The following is an 18,227-nucleotide window of genomic DNA, read 5'->3' on the forward strand; positions in this document are numbered from 1 at the left end:
CTTGTCCTCTTTCCACAACCTGATCCGCTTTGTCCTGCAAAACCAGATTTCATTATGTTCGCGTATTATGAAATTTCTAGAGACATCTGTAGGAATCAATATGGATTCTGCAAGTAACGATTATGTAAAACACAGCATATCCTGTTCGACTGCGAGATCCAGAAGACAGTAGATGGATCGATGGATTGTTCCTTGACTTCCAGAAGGCGTTCGATGCATTTCCACACTGTCATCAAATGAACATAGTGTGACAGCACGGAATATCAGATCAGCTATGTGACTGGATTGAAAAATTTCTGCCAGACAGAACATAGCATGTCATCGTTAACGAAGAGAACAGACACAACTGGTGCAGAGAGTTTCAGGCAGAAAACTTAAAGCCTGAAGATTTAATTACCTTTTTCATTAGACTTTAAGGAGAATGGTAATGCCGAACATAAATTAGTGTTCGCCATGGTCTACGGATAGTGTCTTTGACGGGTAATCAGAATGTCGTGGGTCCCGGGCTCTATCTGAATCAAAATCATCAACGTCAGCGGCTGATGGCGTCTGATATAAGAAGCCTCCGCCAGTGCACTCAATTCCGGGCGAAGATATTCAGCCCTACAAATATTTTCCCCTCCTTCTTCTGCACTGCCGTCCTCCCTGATGCCCATGGTATTCCTTGTTTCCTTTCATCCTGTGCGTTTCAGTAGAGAACTCGTTTCTCTAGAGCATCCTGGCTTTTTCGGTGGATGTGTCTGCTTCAGCTCCACTTCCTTCCCTTGATTTGGATGGCGATAGGTTCTTCTCTAGTTCTGTTCAAAAGGTCTTCGTAACATATCACATTTGGCCAAAATATTTTAAGGATTTTCCTAATACATCTATTGAGGGAGATTTGCAAACTCTTGGTGAACGTAGAGGTAATCTTTAAAGTTTCACGTCCATATAGCAGCAATGCTGTCACAGTTGTTCTAAATTTAGTTGTTACGGAAATCTCTCTTGCCCTCCATAATGGATACAGCTGGATGAAGGCCCCATTCGCCTTCCGGATTCTTATTCTGACGTCAGCAGCTGCTCCTCCTGTCTTCAGTAATCACATTCCTAACGTATGTAAATTCTCTCGCCTTTTCAACATCGTCATTGTTCACTCTCAGCTTTCTCGTATCTTCTGTGCTGATTTTCATAATTTTCGTCTTGGTGGCATTCACTTTCAGCCCAGTAATCTTCGCTTCACGTTCCAGGCTCTGCAGTTTTTCTTCCATGTCAACATGGTTCTGAAGAGGAGGCAGACGTCGTCGCAAACACATGATCTTCCGATCACGCAGTCAATGTATCCCTCTCTCTTCTTCTCCACCGTTTTGCTTATTACTTCATTCAGCACCAATAAATAGATACTTGGAAATAAAAATCATCCTTGGCGAACTCCAAACTTAAATGCGAAGGGCTCCATAACGTCACCCTCGCAGATGACTCGGCATGCATAGTTAATGTAAATCTCCCTGATAAACTTTACTATCTTCTCTGGTATCGCATACTTTGTCACATATTTCCAAATATGGCTACTTTTAATGGAGTCTAAGGCCTTTTCCACGTCTACAAAATTATTGTGAAGGTTAGTTATGAATTCATTTGATTGTGGTAATGACTCTAAGCGTGTTTATTTGAGCAGAGCAAGAATGGTTATTTCTTAGAATCTGCTTGCTCCCTTCTTAGCTGCTATTCAACTTGCTCTTTGATGCCACTAAGGATAATCCGCGTAAACTCTTTGCTTCGAATCGTAATCAAGATAATTGCCCTCAAATTATGGCAGCTGAGAGTCTTCTTTTTCGGGCGGTTTCACGGAGAGTCCTCTCCATTTTTGTGGTGTGCTCTCCAAGTTATCAAAAGATGGTGAAGAAGATCAGTAGCTGTGGCTGGGTCAGTGGTCAGAACTTCTGGTGCCATGTTATCTTGCTCTGGGATCTTTTTATTCCTTAGCTGCTTGACTGCACTTTTGATCTCTTCCTTTGAAAGTGGCTCCGAAACTACTGTATTTTCTAGCATTTCAGGATCACTTTCATCTTCAGGTTCTCTTTACTGTTCAGACTCTCCCTCATCATCTCTACTCAGCCCCTCCACAAAGTGTTCACGCCATCTTCAAAGTTGCTCATCGTCGTTGGCGAGGAGATACTTTATTTGTTCGTTAGAGGTCGACTGCAGTTGACTTTTGGCGAGGGTCTTTGCGGCAGTGTAGAGCTCCTTCATGTTGCAAGCACCTGCTGCCATCTCTGGCTTGTCAGCTAGTTCCGAGAACCACTTCCTGCAATCATTCTCAACTCTATTTCACCTGCATGTGTCGAACTTTATGTTTCTCCTATAATTTATTCTTCTGAAATCGTTTCTTGCTACCTTTCAGTTTTCCTTCTCTTCCTTGTTCGACACAATTACAGGTTGTTTCTGACACACATTCCTTTCTTCTTGGGTTCCTGAAGCCAACATTTTTTGTCAGCTGTGTCTGTAAAGGCTATTTTCACCTTCTCCCAGTGTTCCTCGATGCCCTCTTCCTCATCCGTGCAAACGGCCTCGAACCAGTTTCTCATTTCCATTTTCAACTCTTGGCTGCTACTTTCATTTTTTAACTTTCCAACTAGAACGTGAAAACATTTTCTCGTAGCGTCTATCCTGGTGCGATCATGCGCTGTAATAAGATGGTGGTCACCGGCTGTTTCTGATCACTTTCGGATTCTCACTGAGGCGTAGAGCTTCTACATCATCGCTATTGAGGAGGGAGATATGTGAACAAGCGTAGAGTGTGAGTCACGCACAAGACAGGTGGCGTCAAATGGCTCGGGTGTATGTAGTTTCTATACGATATGATAGAGGTCACAAGCTGATAGACACTGTTGGAGATGCACTCAAGATACTATTGATTTTGTTTAAGATTTTGTTTGCTTAATTTTCTAATATTTATTAATTACTATTATTATTGTGTTTCTTTATGAGAGTGAAAGAAGGTGCGAATGTGAAATACTGTTTTATGCAAAGTTTTCATACTATACATTGATGTAACAGGTAACGTGAGGAGTATTCGAGCATGATCTAGAGACAAGAGTAGAGTCGGGGCTTAGATCTCAAAGTGATCAGACGTATTGATATGTGCTCCGTTGTAAATTATTAATATTGTGACATTTCGGTACTAAAATGTTTAAGTCATTTGTACTGGGAAATTATTATAAACTACACACATCAAAAAAAGTTTTCCATCACGTCGGTTCGCAGGCCGATGTGGCAGAGCGGTTCTAGGCGCTTCATTCTGGAACCGCGCTGCTGCTACGGTCGTAGGGTCGAATCCTGCTTCGGGCATGGATGCGTGTGATGTTCTTAGGTTAGTTAGGTTTAAATAGTTCTAAGTCTAGAGGACTAATGACCTCAGATGTTGAGTCCCGTAGCGCTTAGTCATTTGACCCATTTGACCTCAGTTCCGAGCGTTCCGGAACCTGTTCAGAAAATTGGAATAGAGATCCACATAAACATCATTTCAGCCCTTTTTATTGCTCATGAAAACCACACATTGCATGTTGTACCACCACACAGTGAGACATTCAGAGGTGGTGGTCCAGATTGTTGTAAACACCGGTACTTCTAATACCCAGTTGCACGTCATCTTGCATTGATGCATGCCTGTATTCGTCGAGGCATACTATCCACAAGTTCATCAAGGTACTGTTGGTCCATATGGTCCCATTCCTCAACGGCGATTCGCCGTTGACCCCTCAGAGTGGTTGCTGGGTCGTATCGTCCATAAACAGGCCTTTTCAATCTATCCAGGGCATGTTCGATAGGGTTTATGTCTGGAGAGAATGCTGGCCGCTCTAGTCCAGTGACGTCGTTATCCTGAAGGAAGTCCTTCACAAGATGTGTACGATGGGGGCGCAAATCGTCGTCCATGAAGACGAATGCCTTGCCAATATGCTGGCGATATGGTTGCACTATCAGTCGGAGGATCGCATTCACGTGTCGTACAGCCGTTACGGCGTCTTCCATGGCCACCAGCGGCGTACGTCGGTCCCACACAATGCCACCCAACAACAGGAGGGAACCTCCACCCTGCTGCATTCGCTAGACAGTGTGCCTATGGCGTTCAGCCTGTCCGGGTTGCCTCCAAACATGTCTCCGACGATTGTCTGGTTGAAGGCATTGTGACACTCATCGGTGAAGAGAACGTGTTGCCAATCCTGAGCGGTCCATTTGGTATGTTGTTGGACCCATCTGTACCGTGCTGCACGGTGTCGTGGTTGCAAAGATGGATCTCGCCATGGACGTCGGGAGTATAGTTGCGCATCATGCATCTATTGCGCACAGTTTGAGTCGAAACACGACGTCCTGTGGATGCACGAAAAGCATTATTCAACTTGGTGGCGTTGCTGTCAGGGTTCCTACGAGCCATAATCCGTAGGTAGCGGTCATCCACTGCTTTAGTAGCCCTTAGGCGGCCTGAGCGAGGCACCTCATCGACAGTTCCTGTCTCTCTGTATCTCCTCCATGTCCGAACAACATAGGTTTGGTTCACTCCGAGAGGCTGGACACTTCCCTTGTTGAGAGCCCTTCCTCGCACAAAGTAACAATGCGGATGCGATCGAACGGCGGTATTGACCGTCTAGGCATGGTTGAACTATAGACAACATGAGCCCTGTACCTCTTTCCTGGTGGAATGACTGGAACTAATCGGCTGTGAGACCCCCTCCGTCCAATAGGGGCTGATCATACCTGGACGTTTACATTGTTGGGCGGGTTTAGTGACAGGTCCGAACAGTGAAAGGGACTGTGTCTGTGATAAAGTATCCACAGTCAACGTCTACCTTCAGGAGTTCTGGGAATTGGGGTGATGCAGAACTTTATTTGGTGTGTGTATTTCGTCAGTTTATGGTACATGATATTATGATTTCGGAAAAGTAGTTTTTTTAAAAGGGTATTAATTTTATATTTGGGGTTTTCAAAATTTATTTATGGCAATTAAACTGTTCTGATTCAGTGACAAATTTTGATTGATTCTGTGTAAATGCGCGTGATTGAGCGGGCTTGATGGTGCTTTCCGATTGCCTGTGATATTTCTGTGCCAATCAGAAATTACCGCAATCGCGCTTGTTTTAAGAACAATACGCTCCTTTCGTACAGAGAGAAGAGTAGAGTCAGGGCTTGGATCTCGTAGTGATCAGACGTATTCATATGTGCTCCGTTGTGAATTATTAATATTGTGATATTTCGGTACTGAAATGTTTAAGTAGTGCCGCAAAGTGCTGGAGGGAGTTCGATTTAGAGTACAATGTGAAATTCGGAACATTTGGTGACATTTAAATCATTAAATGCCGTGTGGTTTGTTGGTTACTCGCGAACTTGAACATCTTGTTCCGTGAGACTGATATTAGCAACATCTGAGCTAGCAATTCTACAAGAAACAATCCGTTCTTAAACTTTCGGTGAAGGATTACCATAAACTGGCTACGGTTATGAATGACGTGTGCGTGTTAACTTTTCAGACTATGTACAGAATAAGCCTTGGTAGTGACTGGTGTATGCAATCTTATCGTAGTACAGTGAAATATTAAGCACACAAATACTTTCATTTAACTATTCCTTCCAAACAAAACAATTTTAGTGCGACTTGAGATTATGGTGTGTACAGCTGTTTTTTATATAGCTTTTTCCGGTTGAGAAATGCATTCCAATATCTTCAAGGAGGTGTGCGTGTGTAAGAAGAAATTTACCATCAGATGAGTGGAACTTTGCGAAACACGCTGCGCCACCGCATCGCGTCTTTAAGGGATTTTCTCCACTTTCTGCTAGAAGCTAGATTGTCAGTTTGATTCTCAATGTGAACATTTGGAGACACGATATTTTATGGCATTCTTTAGGAGAGATGGCTGTGCACCAGTAATTATAACATTATTAGCACAGAAGTCCACAAAAATCTCTTCGTCGGTATTCATGTCGTCTCATCTCCTGCTCCAGTCCTAGATTGTCTGCACCTACCTTCGCACTAAAATCGCAGGTCGTCATTAAAATCTCTTTCCTGCTGGTGTCCTGGACTGTTTTCTGGAGTTTCAAATAAAAGTCGGCTTTAAATTCTTCATTAGCTTCCTCAGTTGATCCACAACATTGCAGTATGGAGATGTTTCTCACTCTTCCCTTGAATCTTGCCAAGAAATTCTTGAAGACACAGGCTTCCAGTTTATCAAACTGCCCTTCATGCCTTTACTTACAAGCAATCCCATTCCCTCCCAGTGTGAATATCACTATTTGACTTTCCAGAATCCAGAAATGTATGCCCACTCAGGGTATTCATTCCTCCAAATTCATCCCATCTCACTCAGCTTACTCCCGATATGTCGAGTCTATATCTCTCTGCTTCTGCTCTGAGTTGCTATAGTTTTCCAGCTTGCTTTAAGGTTCGAATATTCCAGAGTCCGATAAACGTGTCCTTCATGCTAGATGTTGTCCTCGTTAGATCTGTATGGCTGCTTCTCTTAGTTTCTTTAATATATTGATTTTAAGTAGTTGCGTGTTGTTAGCCTACAACAGCCGACTGTCATGGTGCGGCTGTCACCTCTGAACCTTGGCACTTGTTCCCTACCAAGGTGTTGTAGCTGCGGAGGGAATGTCAGTTCCTAGAATTCCCTTTTCCCTTTGTGTGGTTTGATTATACCGCCATTACTCGGTCGTCATTTCCCCGCCTGTAGTAACGGGGTGCACCATTTATACAAAATTCAGAGCGAAGACGATAACTGATATATATATATATATATATATATAGGAGGGGGGGGAGGGGAGTGGATATCAGACTGCACCCTGAAATACGTTACTTTCCACAATAGGGGCTTGAGTCTCGACTCTTCAGTTCTGTAGGTGAGATGTCAGAGGAACGCTGACTTCTGGAGACGAATGCAGACTCTTGAAAGAACCAGTCACAGAAGGAAGTGCAAACTTACATCGTTGCAAGACCGGTAACACGAAACTGATGACAACGAATCACGTCGGTGATAGGAAACGCTGCAAGGACAGAATGCTGCGAAGCCAGCGAGACCAGGTTGAAGGAGGCGGAGACGACATGCATGGTGCTCGCATGAGAAGGACCACACGGCCTGAATTCCGGAAAAGTTAACCCTCACACCGAAGGAATAGGTCGCACAGGACGGTGATCTGGACCGAACGGGAAATGCAGCAGAATTCTGTGACGAGAAGAAATGTGGATGAAATGCCTGAATTTATACCAGGTGTACACATACGTATTTGATGGCCTCACAGTTCAATACAGAAAAAAAAAACACTGGAATAAGATTGGAAACAGGGCACATGTAGACCGGATCGGAACTGAAACTGAGTGTATCGTTTCTCAGATACGGGCGGTGCTTCGAGTTTACAGCATTCTTCGACTCCATATTACAACGAGGAAATATCTGGATCTACTACTACGATCGTATTCTACAAGCCACAGTATAGCGAATTGTGGCTGGCACTATGTATCATTGCTAGTCAGTCCCTTTCCTGTTACATCCGTAAAAATGGTGACCATTACGTTCCTGTACGAGGCTTAATCTCCGGGTATTTTCTTCTTTGTAATGTTTCTGGCTAATTTTTGGTATTCAGTGAAAGTGATGTTAGCTCTCTCTTTCTTCGATGTGTCATGCTTCATATTTGTACTCTGGACATTTTTCGAACAGAAATCTTCAATAGCCTATATGTTATGCCACAGAGCCTCTGGGTAGAAGCAATGTGATCTTTGCTAGTCGGTAGCAAATTGTTGCCAGTGCAGCATTCCGTGAGAAGTAACGGAGAGAGCTGGATGTTGGTGATGTTGCTGAGCGGTCTGGGAATTACTAGCAGAACACAGAGATGCAAACGCAGAGAATGTTGTTTTTGGATATATGATTTTGTAAAGAATGATTTAATAAGCGTGAAGATATTCACTAATATTGTCGCTGTATTGTTTGCCCGCGTGTAATTTACCACGAATACCGTGATTCCGTTGCCACAAGATAAGCCATGAAAATTTGTTAGGGCCAGTTAACATCATTAGGGGCACAGAAAATCGTTCATAGTCAAGTTCAGAAGTTCAAAATTATTATCAAGTTCAATTCAGTAAAGTTTAGTTCAGATCTCATTTACGTTGTCAGACTACCTTATTGCTACAGTGCAGCGTTACGCAGGTGTGTGTGTGTGTGTGTGTGTGTGTGTGTGTGTGTGTGTATGTGTGGAATTTTATTTAGACAGTTTGGATACGTAAAATACAGAGCATTTAATAAAAGCATTTTTACATTTATTCTTTCAAAATTCGGTTTGCATTTTTATGTAAAATTTTTACTGTGTTAGGTTTGTGTGTTGTAACTGCAAGTCACGTACTGTGACGTCAAGCTTTGTAGCACTGTTCACTGCATTGCACAGTACAGAATTTCACAGGATAGCTCATGTAGTTTGTAGTTTTATGTTTCCAAATTATTTTTGGTAGAACTTAATTGCAATACAGTTAAATGGATTTAGCGGCTTATTTTATCAGATATCATTTACGGAAGCACGCCATTTGCATTGTTCAGTTTCGTATCACAACACAGACACACACGAAAGCTTAACAATTGGAAACCAGTTTACAGGCAAACAAACAATGATAACACAGGAAAAAACAGTTACACCTTATGACCCTTACGAACACTGGAGGCTGTAGAATCATTCTGTTGTTGTCGCAATTGCTGAAGTACTAAACTACTTCAACAGTATTTCGCGAAAAAATCGTCTTCTTCCCTCCAAGGATACCTGTCTAAGATCACGGAGCACTTCCTAGTTTAATTCTCACTTACCAATCGTGGAATGTCAAGCTCATTGACAGAGCAGTAGGCAGCATATATATCGTATCTCATTGTGTAAATAAATGCACATAAATTTTGGATGTGGTGCATCTGAAAAAATAACTGTAGTTTAATATGACAATGTTACAACAGAATACCAAAAAAAGGACAAACTTAGCAATTTTTTTTTCTATTATCGCAGCAGCATTCTTGTTATCAGCCAAAATCTGTAATTAATAAGCAGTTGTAGGTTTCGTAATTTTTACTTCTCTTTCATTTGCGCATGACCCTGGCACAAGCAGATTTTCGGTATTTTGACTGGCGAATACGCGTCAGAAACCGACCGAGCGATGTACCACACTGGGCTCACATTCAGGAAGAGTGGCTTCGAACCCCCTGGCAATCATCCAGTTTCCGTAATCACGATAAATTATTTAGGTCAGGGTATCTCCTTTGAAAGATCATGGTCACTTTTCAGCTACATTTTTGACGAGACCTAGTTTGTAAATGTTAATCCATTTGTCTTTCGATTGAAAGAATGACAAATCTCAGCGGACGACGATCTCATGCAGGAGAGAGACAAATGTGCGCTGCTATCAGAATGGACTTGACAAAAATCGTTTGACAAATGCTTTCGACGGATCACATGCACTGAATTTACAGTAATTATTTCGGTTGATGATGATGATGAAGTTCCATACTCCGAGGAGCGTAGGGACGATACGGGAGACCCGCACCGCTGACTAGGCAAGGTCCTAGCGGAGGTGGTTTGCCATTGCCTTCCTCCGAGCGTAATGAGGATGAATGATGATGATGATGACGACGCAACACCCAGTCATCTCGAGGCAGGGAAAATCCCTGACCCCACCGGGAATCGAACGCGGGACCCTGGGCACGGGAAGCGAGGACGCTACCGCAAGACCACGAGCTGCGGACCTATTTGGGTTACGTAAAACAAAAGCCACCCTGACGATCCTTTGAAATTGGTTAATTTTATATCACGTTCGTACACATTTAATGACTATATGTTGTTATAAAAATTTGGGCAGCAGTAACTGTATAATTCTGAATAGCGTCAGCACAATCGATTTAAAAAGATAGGCGTTAGCAGTAAACAGATGGACGTGGACGTCCCAAATTTACTTACATATGGTTCAAGAGACAATCAGCAGTAGACGCGCACAGCCATTACAATGCAGAAACACGTATTATCATCGTATTATCAGAAGAATGTCTCATTCATACTTTTTAACCAGTAATTCAGAAACCAGGGGAGATCTTGCAGATAACACATTTCGGAGTTCTTGTAAACTCTGTCGTGAACACGTCCTTTGTTTCGCTGCCAGCTTTCAGTCTTGTACTTGCTTTGATTTCATGATCTTGGCTAATACGATTAAGAATGTGGGGAAAATGTTTACTGCAGATACAAATTTGATCCACACACACATTATATGAAACAGAAAGTTCTCGCCGAGAATCTCAACACACGAATTTCATTGTTCAAATGGCCTATCGATAACACCTTATAACTTACATGCGAGAATACCTCCCTTCATTAACTGCAACTGCTGCTTCTGAGCCAAAGATACTGCTGACATGTGTAAGGAACTAGATGAGTGTGGTTTTCAGCTAATAACACGATCATAAAAAGTGCTATTTCCAATGCAAAGGCAGTGCTTATCGATTGCTGATGTCTTCTGAATCGTATTTAAGTACGTTTGGGACGCCAGATTTGCCACTCACTAGGAATTAATAGCGTACTGAAGCATTCTTTTTATCAGGCGCCCATCGATAAATAGAAAATAATAATTTCACTTCCCTCACGTATACTGGACGTACACAACTTTTTCTGTAATTCACGATTTCTAATTCAAAACGAGAAACAACGTCTTCGTCGTTTTACCATGAAAATAGTAGACTAAGGCAGCGAAGACGGCTTAAGTATCTGTTTCGGCATTAATAATTGATTTGTTCTATTTATTTGCACATACGTGATCGTCCAACAGAAGTTTCAATTTTCGAAACAAACCAACTACACTGTTTATAATATCAGCACGCTATCATGAAGTTTGAGTGCACCATCGTTACTGCGTCGATTGTTTGTTAATAGGACACCGGAAAGCTGCGTGTCCCTGTCGTGATCACAGCCTTACTAAGGAATACCAAGCGAACTAATGTTATTGAACGAAAATGTGTGGGAAATCATCAAATTCAGAAAAGGGAGCGCCATAATATTTGGTTATGTAGTCATATACCATTAACACATTTCTTCCTGTACACAAAGCTCTCGCATGTAAGTTATAAGGTGTTATCGATAGTCCATTTGTATTGTGTTTTCTCAGTCCGAGTATGTTTTTCGTCTGGTCGCGTGGGAAACATATTGAAGAGTTTTGCTGCGTATTACTTCCATTTCAGAAATACTGTCGGAATGAGTCCTTCAAAAGGGCTTGCCCATCCAAATCCAACTGGGCTACTGCAGTGACCTCGATGTGTACAAAATGATAAGCTCTAACCTTCCTTCATTCCTCGGCCATTATCTACCAATGGTTCGAGAGGACCCAAAGAAGCGTACCCGTGCAAGGACGACGGCTTGTAATGTAGCAGGTGTCCGGCGACAGACAATAAACAATCCGGAAATGTAGCTTCGCGGCGCACCGTGGCCGGTACTTTGGGCAGAGCGCGTGCCCGGCCGTGCTGACAACGCAAAGCGACCCCTTGGCTTTATAACAACGGGCCGTCGCTTCCGCGACCTACTTAGTAGCTAGCGACAACAAACACAAGAGCTAGAGGTGAAGAGCTAAGCCACCCACTCTTCCGCCCCTCTGACTAGTATACCACTAGCAACTGACGATCAACAAATGTCCTCTCCAGCTGCCGTCCAACTATGGGGGTGATAGTTCGCCTAATTCTTACAACCACTTCTATAACACAACAGTTCTGAGATCGTCTTCAGGCTAGGACTGATTCGTGCCGTGGGCGCGAAACGTCTTCCTACAGATAGCGAACTTGTCAACACTGTGCTGAAGTGGGTTCAGCAAAGTGAGCAGAGAGAGACGATCGTCTTCATCCAACAACTGCTACTGCGAACGACATCGCCGGCTGCCACATACTCCTGTTTTCTCAAAAGACACCTTAAAGAGAAAGAGGTAAGCTACGTTTCTCTACTCAGCTTTACAATTTGTCTTGTTAACAAATATGTCGTCCATAATGAACTGCTCGTTAAGAGCTGCGGCCATTTAGGTACAAGTAATTATCGGTACACGGCTTGAGTCACTTTTATTTTTGTTTTAACAACAGTACAATTTTCGATGGTCCTTCTACAATCTTCAGGTGGATTATGGTACTTTTACGTCATTGAATTTGTTTATGACATAGACCTGTGTTGCCTAATTGGCAGACACCACTGTGGCAGGGAGGTTATGTGCCGTTTGTCACTGATGGAGACACATTAGCTTTATTTAAAGCTCTGAGAGGGTTTGTACACTTTTATATATGTACTTGGAAACGATACTTACTGAATATCTAGACAAATATATTTGCTGTATGCTGCCAATGCGAATTCCACGTGTTTATAACTATATAAATTCCAATATTACAACATTTACAGTTGAAAGACGTTTGCTTTCACGTATGACCATACTATTTGTGAAAGTAGACATATTTGAATAAGATTTGTGAAGATAGCCCAGTGGTTCGTGCTCCTGATTGTTTTTCTGGAGGATGTAAGTTTAAATTCCAGTCTGGACATCCACATTTATCATTTGGAGAATGGAGGGGTTCTTCCTTCAAGGAACTATGGACTCTTCGCTGCACCTACCCTTCTGCATTTTACCCACTCATAGTACTCCGGCAGTAATGTTCATGATGTCGAAGGCAGTTTAACCGTCTTTCTTCAATGTGAACAGATGCCAAAAGGGTATGCGCTGAAGGACATATGGTTTATACAAGTTTCCTGTTTCAACAGCTACTGCTCTCTCTCGAAAGGTTTTCCATTTTCATTTTGAGATCTTCTAGGAGAATCTTTCGATAAATGGTCGTTTTCCACGTATTGATACTAACAATATCAATAAAAAGGAACACATACCCTTTCTACATGCCTCAAATCATTTTACTACATATCAGCACAGTTGCTGTAAACGATTTTCCGTTTGTTGGGCCCTCTCACGGCCACTGCGATTCAGCCAGTTCGTAGCAGCATTCTGGAGATCGTCGTCATTTAAAAAAAATGATGTATGTACTTCACAGTGGTTTGCAGAGCATGGATGTAGATGTAGATTACCAGCCTTACGCTATTTCATCTTTGTAAAGACGAAGAAACCCGAAATCGACGCAGTCTGCTGGAGTACTTTATGAAGTGAACATATTACAAAAAGAAAACTGAAATGGAAAAGCGGCGCGGGTTATTATCTGAGTCAATTATCAAAGACCGTGCTAACGGTACGAAGGCACAGATACGTGTTGTGAAATGGTTAGACTTACTGACATAGCAACGCAGTTTTTATACAAGGTTACTTCCTGTTAGTTCATCAAGTGTGAGATGACTAATATGTATTCGAAAGAATAAACGTGCGCATAAAAAATTATAGCGTCAGTTATTCATTAGGTATTCCGCCGGAAATTTCCTAGGCTAACGCTTAACACCTGGTCCCGGGCTTGCCGTACTACCCTCACTATTGAAGCTTCTATAATTTCAGCGACCAGAGTCAGTTTACGTAAATGTATTCTTAAGGTCGTACCGCGTCATAATGTAAAAAGCTGTTGACAGCTAAAGCACAATAGTAGATCCACAAAAACGAGACCTTGGTTTGTCCAATACAGGTTTTTTTTTATCATTATGGTTGGTTGTTTGGTTTGGGGAAGGAGACCAGACAGCGTGGTCATCGGTCTCATCGGATTAGGGAAGGACTGGGAAGGAAGTCGGCCGTGCCCTTTCAGAGGAACCATCCCGGCATTTGCCTGGAGTGATTTAGGGAAATCACGGAAAACCTAAATCAGGATGGCCGGACGCGGGATTGAACCGTCGTCCTCCCGAATGCGAGTCCAGTGTCTAACCACTGCGCCACCCCGCTCGGTTTTATCATTATGACGCCTTACGATACTGAGAGAACTTTTATGTCTATTGAAGCTTGCTCTGTTACATAATAGGTGCAAAACGACTAAACTACCTTGTCTCGTTGCCGGAAAAGCAATACGTTGAAATGTGTAGCTCTATTTAGAGTGAAGAATATGCGAAGATCGGTACCCTGTATAAAACCTGTGGAAAGAGCAACATTTCGTTACAGCAAATAAAACACATGCCTAATCTCGCAGATTTCATGACTGGCATCACTGAATGGATCGCTTTAGGGTTGTATTATACTCACTCTCTCTCTCTCTCTCTCTCTCTCTCTCTCTCTCTCTCTCCCTCTCCCTCTCTCATATAAACGCTCCGTGTGTCTCTCCTAAGGACCGTCAGGCGTACTTTCTCAGGTGTTTGGGCAGATATTTGAAGTTTTGTTTTTGCAATGTGTAACTGGAGTCAGCCAAAGAATTACTACTCGTCACGTCTTTCATGCGATGCCCAGTGACAACAGGAAGCATCGATATGTTTCCCTTTTCAAACAAAATTATTTTTAAAGCGGGATTTTTCGTGCGCATTCGATAGAGCGCTTTCACACTACATTACTCTGGGGCCGCTCTATCCAATGGGCACGAAAAACTCTACTTTAAAAATCATTTTGTTTGTAATGGGAAACAAACCGACGTTTTCCGTCGACACTGGGCATCGCATGAAAAACGTGATGAGCACTATTTGTCTGGGCTGACTCCAGCTACACAAAGCAAAAACGAAATTACAATAATCCGTTCAAGTGCAGGACACCAATTGCCCCTGACGACTCTTCGGAGATATATATGTATATATATATATATATATATATATATATATATATATATGTGTGTGTGTGTGTGTGTGTGTGTGTGTGTGTGTGTGTGTGTGTGTGTTCTGACTCGGGTAAAACACGGAAAACAAATATCGCTGACCTGACGGAGATTTAGAGCTAGCTCCTCACGAAAGCGAATGCAGAGCCTTAACCACTATGCAAACTCTCTTGGGAGTAAGCTGGAGACGTTACTTATTGACCTGAGTGCCAGTCGAGAAAATCAACGAACGAGTTCCCAGGACACGCTGAGAGTCATCTGGAACAGATATTATTGGTGAAGAAATTTCCGCACAGACAACATTACGTAATATAGAACCAAAATGCATGTGAAGTATATATTCGTATATTTTTCGCAGTTGCATGTAGTATATATACTGAGCATAGCTTTGTAGTATTTCCTGAACGTGACGGACTGTAGGATCAGGTAAGGTGAATTATTTGTTTGCAGAAATGTAGATGTTGGTTGATACTCGTGATACTTCGCTGTATTACAATTAGGGAAATCGGAAGTTTTTTTTACCTGGAAAACGCTTGGTCAGTCAAGGTGATACGAGGAACAACTTCGCTATTCCTGGAAATAAATTGACAGTCGGCATACGTAGAGGCTATTATCGTCTGCTGCTGCTTGTTGTTGTTGTTGTTGTTGTTGTTGTTGTGGTCTTCAGTCCTGAGACTGGTTTGATGCAGCTCTCCATGCTACTCTATCCTGTGCAAGCTTCTTCATCTCCCAGTACCTACTGCAACCTACATCCCTCTGAATCTCCTTAGTGTATTCATCTCTTGGTCGCCCTCTACGATTTTTACCCTCCACGCTGCCCTCCAATACTAAATTGGTGATCCCTTAATGCCTCAGAACATGTCCTACCAACCGATCCCTTCTTCTAGTCAAGTTGTGCCACAAACTCCTCTTCTCCCCAATATTCTGTTCAATATCTCCTCATTAGTTATGTGATCTACCCATCTAATCTTCAGCATTCTTCTGTAGCACCATATTTCGAAAGCTCTTCTGCTGCTTATATGGATTATAATCTACTGCTGAACTTGATTTATTACGTTTAAACGTTACTTTGTTTTGCCCATCTCGTGTTAGTGGACATCTGTATTGAATAATGCAAAGTACCAGGTGCAACACCGTAACCAATATGTCTGAAATGAGTATTTGAAAGTACCTAAGTAGCTGCAAGACGTTATATCAGACACACCTGCCACCTTTAAAACGACTTAGCAAAGTAAGTAGTTTTTTAAAATCGCCAAATCGTTTGGTGAGTAAAATGTAAACCGAATACGATGTATATGTAGTAGAGATGTTTGATAAGGTTTAGCCGGCCGCGGTGGTCTCGCGGTTCTAGGCGCGCAGTCCGGAACCGCGCGACTGCTACGGTCGCAGGTTAGAATCCTGCCTCGGGCATGGATGTGTGTGATGTCCTTAGGTTAGTTAGGTTTAAGTAGTTCTAAGTTCTAGGAGACTGATGACCACAGCTGTTAAGTCCTATAGTGCTCAGAGCCATTTTTGATAAGGTTTCTGCGTCTTCATTTATAGACTGTCTGTTTTCTGGCATCCATTGTGAGTAAAGATCCCATTTTTATGCTCAATATTTCGACGACTGACGTAGTCATCTTAGCTAGATGCGGCGATCAGTCGTTTTCCGTGTGGTGACTGCTTGACCACCACTCAGACTAAACAACTACGAACACGAGTAGAATTGGGTTGGTGCCTAAGTTCGTAGCCTTTTTCCATAAGTTTAATAAACGGAGCATATACACATAACGGAAACTTTCGTCATCAATAACGTACTCTACTTCTCTATTTACAAAAGTCCGCCGACGCTGGGGTACTTTTCGATTTCGCAGTTGCAGAAATCACGTGGTTTTGAGGAGTGTTCTGAGCGTGTTTTCATCCGGAAAGAAAGTTCCTTGAAGATTGTTCGACAGAGAACGGAAAAGGCGAAAATGTGATGTCGCAAGGTCACGTGAAAAGGTGGATGCGGATTGACTTCCCAACCAAGTTCCTGTGTAGTGTTTTTTGTGTCTAGCAAAATGTCGCCGGGCGTTATCGCGGACAGAATCACGTCATGCTCTCTTCCTAGTTCTATTCTTGGACTGCGTCTACAAAATGTCTCAGTTGTTGACAATGAATGTCAGCAGTGATGGTTACACCTGGGGAAGCAATTCGTAGTAAACCACACCATCGCTGCTCCACCAGATGCATAACATTATCTTTTATAGGTGCACTCAGGTATTTGTACGTAGAGTTGCTGCTTTGTTTAGGCTCAACCATTGCCTTCCTTTCCTTAAGATAGCATAAAGACATCATTTTCTGTCACCTGTAAACGATACATGATGGGAATGGTTGGTGTTGTTCACGAGCCAATTGATGACGACCAAGCTGAGATGCATGGCCAGCCGCAGATTTTTGTAATTTTGGTTTAGAGCATACACCCGATATTTGAACCTTCCCCGCTGAGTCACAGTTCATCACATTTGTTAGGTCTCGAGTACACTGCCGTGATCCTTGTGCACTGATGCCTTTAAACGACCTTCATCAAACAATGAAGGTCTTCCTGAACGTGGAGAGTCACTAATGTCAAAACGACACCCCTCAAGCGAGAAAAACATTTTCTTGGAGTGCTCTGTCCAATGACGTTATCCGTATACACGCCGCCGGCCGCTGTGGCCGAGCGGTTCTGGGCGCTTCAGCGCGGAACCGGGCTGCTGCTGCGGTCGCAGGTTCGAATCCTGCCTCGGGCATGGATGCATAGGGCTTGGAGCCATTAGAACCCATACATGCCGCAAATATTTCTGGCTGCTCCATTGCTGTCACCCCTTCGTCGAACTCAAACAGAAGAATATGTCGTAAATGTTCCGATTTCTCCACTTGGCACTCCATTTTCAAGAGTCCACAGCTCCATTCCTATCTCAGAATGATATTATGTGAACTCAAATGGCAACAGTGAACTACGAATAAAAAATGACAATCGATAGACAGTCCCATAGCAACCTGAATCTCAACTTACAAAACAAAAACGCTGCGAACTTATGTACCAACCTAATATTGTGGATGAAAATGGTTTCTGCACGCCTGGCACCCGAAAACACACCATTCAGCAGATTTGACAGTAATCCGTATACGGCGAACAATTCGCGGTAGCGATCATTTTTCTCCTTAAGTCGTACGCTGCCGGCTTCAGATTCTTTAGCCCATTTGAGAAAAATTATCTTGTCCCCATTTCTACGCGCGGTTGAAAGTACTTTAGTATTTACTTTGCTTAAGAAATGTCTTCTCGATGAAGTAAGTAGGAACAGTAAACAGATATATACGGAGAGTGCGAATAGAAAGACTTCGTAATTTCCAGGGTGAAAATTGCCCAAATTCTGATTCATCACGTTGATATTACGAAGGCAGATGCTGTTTACACTGATTGTGCTTCTCACGGGTTGCAAGTGATTGTGGCAGTCATTCAAACGTGCAATGGGCCACACTTAATAACATCGTAGAAGCATTTGCAAG

Source organism: Schistocerca americana, chromosome 3 (assembly GCF_021461395.2).
Source record: "Schistocerca americana isolate TAMUIC-IGC-003095 chromosome 3, iqSchAmer2.1, whole genome shotgun sequence".
In the NCBI taxonomy this organism is placed as follows: domain Eukaryota; kingdom Metazoa; phylum Arthropoda; class Insecta; order Orthoptera; family Acrididae; genus Schistocerca; species Schistocerca americana.